The sequence below is a fragment of the Pseudophryne corroboree genome, chromosome 9 (genome assembly GCF_028390025.1).
Source record: "Pseudophryne corroboree isolate aPseCor3 chromosome 9, aPseCor3.hap2, whole genome shotgun sequence".
Classification (NCBI taxonomy): Eukaryota; Metazoa; Chordata; class Amphibia; order Anura; family Myobatrachidae; genus Pseudophryne; species Pseudophryne corroboree.
This window is the reverse complement of record NC_086452.1, coordinates 467150293-467156745: the sequence shown is the minus strand read 5'-3', so window position 1 is coordinate 467156745 and position 6453 is coordinate 467150293.

Below are 6453 nucleotides of genomic sequence, written 5' to 3'. Positions count from 1 at the left end.
CACGGGCTGAGAAGCCGGCTGTCCCACAGCTGTTACGTCATCCACCCTTTTATGTAAGGAGTTGACACTGTCGGTTAATACCTTTTACCTAACCATCCACTCTGGTGTCGGCCCCACAGGGGGCGACATCACATTTATCGGCATCTGCTCCGTCACTATATAAGCCTCCTCCTCAAACATGTGGACACAGCTGTACCGACACACCGCACACACACAGGGAATGCTCTGACTGAGGACAGGACCCACAAAGCCCTTTGGGGAGACAGAGAGAGAGTATGCCAGCACACACCAGAGCGCTATATAATGTGGGGATTAACACTATAACTGAGTGAATTTTCCCCTATAGCTGCTTGTATATACAATATTGCGCCTAAATTTAGTGCCCCCCCTCTCTTTTTAACCCTTTGAGCCTGAAAACTACAGGGGAGAGCCTGGGGAGCTTTCTTCCAGCTGCACTGTGAAGAGAAAATGGCGCCAGTGTGTCTGAGGGAGATAGCTCCGCCCCTTTTCCGCGGCCTATTCTCCCGCTTTTTTCTGGATTCTGGCAGGGGTATTTACCACATATATAGCCTCTGGGGCTATATATTGTGGTATTTTTGCCAGCCAAGGTGTTTTTATTGCTGCTCAGGGCCCCCCCCCCAAGCGCCCTGCACCCTCAGTGACCGGAGTGTGAAGTGTGCCTGAGTAACAATGGCGCACAGCTGCAGTGCTGTGCGCTACCTTGGTGAAGACTGATGTCTTCTGCCGCCGTTTTTCCGGACCTCTTCTTGCTTCTGGCTCTGTAAGGGGGACGGCGGCGCGGCTCCGGGACCGAACACCAAGGACTGGGCCTGCGGTCGATCCCTCTGGAGCTAATGGTGTCCAGTAGCCTAAGAAGCCCAATCCGGCTGCAAGCAGGCGAGTTCGCTTCTTCTCCCCTTAGTCCCTCGCTGCAGTGAGCCTGTTGCCAGCAGGTCTCACTGAAAATAAAAAACCTAAATCTATACTTTCTTTCTAAGGGCTCAGGAGAGCCCCTAGTGTGCATCCAACCTCGGCCGGGCACAAGATCTAACTGAGGCTTGGAGGAGGGTCATAGTGGGAGGAGCCAGTGCACACCAGGTAGTCCTAAATCTTTCTAGAGTGCCCAGCCTCCTTCGGAGCCCGCTATTCCCCATGGTCCTTTCGGAGTTCCCAGCATCCACTAGGACGTTAGAGAAATTATTTTATAGCCGCTCTGCGATCCTTTCGTTTGCACTTCTGCTAAGATAAAATACACTCCCAGTGGGCGGCGGCATAGCGTTTGCACGGCTGCTAAAAACTGCTAGCGAGCGATCAACTCGGAATGACCCCCAATGTGAGCACATAAACTGCCCTGACTTGTGGGCCTGTGTTAGAAGCTCCTTGCTATTCTATTCTGAGTCATGCATACAGAGAAGGGAAGCCTGTTTCTGACTAGGAAGGCCAATCCCGGGTCATTTTCTCAATCCCGGGTATCGGGATTGTAAAATGGTCAATCCCAGGATTGGTTTGTTTCCTGTGCAGTCCCCCCACCCCACACACATAACTCACCATGATACCTGGGATGGAGAGTGGGTGGGTCACTTCCTTCGGTGAGGTCCGTGCGGCTGGCTGCTCAGCGTGGCCTCTGACTTTACGTCACACTGCACAGGGAGACGGGAGGAGGGAGCCAGGCAGCGTCTGAGCACCCGGAGGATGCTCAACGCTGCCCAGCATTAAAAAAAAACCAAAACAATGGGCCGTCTGATCCCGAAATCCCTGGGATTGGAGCTAAATCCCATTATCCCGCCGATCCCGAGACTGGCCACCCTATTTCTGACTGATCTCTTACACCGGGTACAGGGCTGGTGCAAGTGCAGATGCTATAGATGTTTGCAGCAGCTGGCATAAAATCAACGGGCAGCACAGCCATCCACTTGCAGGCACACAAACCCCTCATTAGCACAAGGTACATAATCAGGCTCCCGCAGGTACTCAAAACTGCAGCCAATTTGTGTGCAAAAATCAGGCCCTTAAGTGTCAATCCTCAGTCTGGCACAACACCAGGATTCCACACATGGTAAATGTTTTTTAATTCCACACATAGCTCTTATCATGAGGACCTCTTATCAGGATTCAGCCGCAGCCAACTGGCACTCTTCCGCTCCTGGAGCTCAGCTAGACTGCCAGCTAGGGTTGGTATTGGATGCTCAGTAGCACAGTTGTGCATCATCGGCATAGCAATGGTAGACCAGGCCGTGACATCTGATGTCATCCAGTGGTAGCGTGTATACTGCAGGAAGCGTGAGAGATTGTATAGAGCCCTGAGGAATGCCGCTTGGCAGTAGTACTGGAGATGAGTATTCTCCAGAAGTAACTCTATGTGACCTGCTGGTGAGAAATATTTGAACCAGCCGAGGACTGTGCCATCCAGTCCACAGACTCTCTATAAGAATCCCATTGTCAGCATCAGCAGTGTGGACTATCCGAGCAGGCTGCTGTTCCTGGCTCCTGCAGAGCGGCTCTGATGTCCGGAGGTTGGGGACCTGCAAAGAGGCGCAATGATGTCCGGAGGTTGGGGACCTGCAAAGAGGCGCAATTGTTTCTGACTACTGGTGCGCAGGGGCCGGAAGCTCTGGCGCCTGCGCAGTGAAGTCAGCGTAGATCAGTACGAGAGGGCTGGGCGCCTCACCTAACCGTTATTATTAGGGGATTATTCTTCTCAGTCATTTGTCTCCTAATTCCGTGCCTGTCAGCGCTGCTAACACCTGTATACCTGACAATGGATTATGGGGGTAATTCCAAATTGATCGCAGCAGGAAATTTTTTAGCAGTTGGGCAAAACCATGTGCACTGCAGGGGAGGCAGATGTAACATGTGCAGAGAGAGTTAGATTTGGGTGTGGTGAGTTCAATCTGCAATCTAAAATGCAGTGTAAAAATAAAGCAGCCAGTATTTACCCTGCACAGAAACAAAATAACCCACCCAAATCTAACTCTCTCTGCACATGTTACATCTGCCCCCCCTGCAGTGCACATGGTTTTGCCCAACTGCTAACAAAGTTCCTGCTGCGATCAGCTCAGAATTACCCCCTATATCTGACCTGCCTCTGACTTTATCCTTTATTATTTGGAAACTTACCTGTATTATCCGATCTTGGATTGTACCTGACCTGCTTCATGTCTCAGGCCTCAGTGTGCATCTGTTTGGGACTACCCTGCAACTACTGGGGTGTTTGAACGGTTTCCTCTTTTCCACCTAAATCCCAGGTCTGACCCAAGACTTGGAACACAGGGCCTAATTCAGATCTGATCGCTCGCTAGGGTTTTTTTGCAGTCCTGCGTTCGCATAGTCGCCGCCCACCGGGGAGTGTATTTTAGCTGTGCAAGTGTGCGAACGCCTGTGCAGCCGAGCGATACAAAAAGATCTTGTGCAGTTTCTGAGTAGCCCAGGACTTACTCAGCCGCTGCGATCACTTCAGCCTGTCCGGGGCCGGAATTGACGTCAGACACCCGCCCTGCAAACACTTGGGCACGCCTGCGTTTTTCCAGACACTCCCTGAAAACGGTCAGTTGCCACCCACAAACGCCTTCTTCCTGTCAATCTCCTTGCGATCGCCCGTGCAAAAGGATTCTTTGCACAAACCCAGCAGTGAACCGCTTTGAATCCGTGCGACACGCCTGCGCATTGCGGTGTATACGCATGCGCAGTTCTGACCTGATCGCAGTGGTGCAAAAACCGCTAGCGAGCGATCAGGTCTGAATTAGGCCCAAAGTACCAAACCTAGTCAGAGGAGGTCTAACAATTGCTTCCCGTGGCGGGTCAGGAAAAATGCCTGTCTGCAAAGAGTATTGTACTGTTTTGGCAAATATGGATCCAAGTACGTTACAGCACCCTATTAGGAGCTCACAGGGTCTGGATCGCAGCTGGCAGAACACAACCTTTGGGTAGTTTCAGCAAAGCCTTCTACATTCAGGGGGTCAAAGCTACAACTAGTTTACATGGAACCGCTGGCACTCATTGGACTGCATAGTTGGGCTTCCAGCCCAGAAGGAGAGTACTTGATCAGCAATGGAGACTGCAGATACTTTAATCATCTTGACTGGGAGAGGGCTGCATCAGGGCGTAGACATTCTGGTTTGCTGTGTATCTCTGCCAGGGTATCCGTTCACATGGTCGACAGTCGTTAGGTCGACCACTATTGGTCGACATTGACATGGTCGACATGGACACATGGTCGACACATGAAAATGGTCGTCATGAAAGGTCGACACATGAAAAGGTCGACATGAGTTTTTTTAACTTTTTTTCTTTTGGGGAACTTTTCCATACTTTACGATCCACGTGGACTACGATTGGAACGGTAATCTGTGCCGAGCGAAGCGGTAGCGGAGCGAAGGCACCATGCGACGGGACGCGGTGCACTAATTGGGGTTCCCAGTCACTTTACGCAAAAAACGACACAAAAAAAAGTTAAAAAACTCATGTCGACCTTTTCATGTGTCGACATTTCATGTGTCGACCATTTTCATGTGTCGACCATGTGTCCCTGTCGACTATGTCAATGTCGACCAATAGTGGCCGACCTAATGACTGTCGACCATAACATGGTCGACCATTCATACCGGAACCCTCTGCCAGAGGCAGAAGCTGAGCTTGGCTGTTGTTTACCGTCATTATCTCACTGGACAGGAATTCAGACTTCTTACGGGTGACTCCTCAATATGCTTGATGCGACGCTGTACCTGAAGTGACTGGGTAATACAGATCAGGTGCTCTAGGTGACATCTTACCTCTAGTCTGACCCTTTTTATTATAGTTTAGGTAACCTCCACCCTATTTGATCCTTAGTTCTTTGTAAGGATATTCATATGCCTATCCCAAGCGGTTCTGGGATGAATGGTTGACATAAACATGGTCGCCATAAACTAATAGTCGACACGAGACTGGTCGACACATGAAAAGGTCGACATGTTTTTTAAACTGTTTTTGGTGTCATTTTTTTCCGTAACATGACCAGGAACCCCAATTAGTGTACCGCGTCGGGCAAGGTGCTGCGCTCTGCACAGGTTACCATTCCCAATCGTAGACCACGTGGATGGTAAAGTATAAAAAAAGTTAAAAATCTATATTTTTAAAAAGCCATGTCGGCATTTCCATGCGTCGACCTGTCCCGTGTCGACCAATAGTGGTCGACCTAATGACTATGGACCTTAACATGGTCGACCATCCAAACGGATACCATCCCAAGCATGTTTAATTTGCTCTGACAGCCTCTACCACCTCTGACGGGAGGCTATTCCAAGTATCCACTACCCTTATATAGTCAGAGTTTCTCAAACTTTGGCCCTCATTCCGAGTTGTTCGCTCGCTAGCTGCTTTTAGCAGCAGTGCACACGCTAAGCCGCCGCCCTCAGGGAGTGTATCTTAGTTTAGCAGAAGTGCAAACGAAAGGATCGCAGCGCTGCTACAAAAACAAATTGTGCAGTTTCAGAGTAGCTGCAGACCTACTCCTACCTTGCGATCACTTCAGACTATTTAGTTCCCGTTTTGACGTCACAAACATGCCCTGCGTTCGGCCAGCCACTCCCCCGTTTCTCCAGCCACTCCTGCGTTTTTATCTGGTACGCCTGCGTTTTTCAGCACACTCCCTGAAAACGGTCAGTTACCTCCCAGAAACACCCACTTCCTGTCACTCACTCAACGATCGGCAGTGCAACTGAAAAGCGTCGCTCGAGCTTGTGTAAAACTGCATCGGCTTTTGTGAAAGTACGTTGCGCGTGCGCACCATACGCATGCGCAGTGCCGATTTTTAGCCTGATTGCTGCGCTGCGAACAACGGCAGCTAGCGATCAACTCGGAATGACCCCCTTTGTCACTACAGTCTAGGTTTTAAGGATATTCATGCTTCAGGCCAGATGGTTAAATCAAATTTACTTAGGTAAGTCATCTGTGCGCAAGCATATTATTATTGTTTCTTTATATTGCGCCACAAGGGTTCTGCAGCGCCTAACAAAGTACACGAACGTATGAGCAGTACTAGAGTACGAGACAATGCTGGACAAAAGCATGGTAAATAAATCCTTGTCCTGGACTGTCTGGTTTTCAAAGCTGCTGAGGATTGGCGGCTTTAAGGAATGAAATTAAACCGGCTGTACCTACCCTGTGCCGCAGGGTTCTCCTCTCCTGCTGTCGCCGTGGCACATAACCCCGCATGGCGGAGACAGGACTGGCCATACAGGATTATATAGACCGCCACGCTGTACTTACCCCGTGCCGCAGGGTTCTCCTGTCCTGCTGTCGCCGTGGCACATAACCCCGCATGGTGGAGACAGGACCGGCCATACAGGATTATTATATAGACCGCCACGCTGTACTTACCCCGTGCCGCAGGGTTCTCCTCTCCTGCTGTCGCCGTGGCACATAACCCCGCATGGCGGAGACAGGACCGGCCATACAGGATTATTATATAGACCG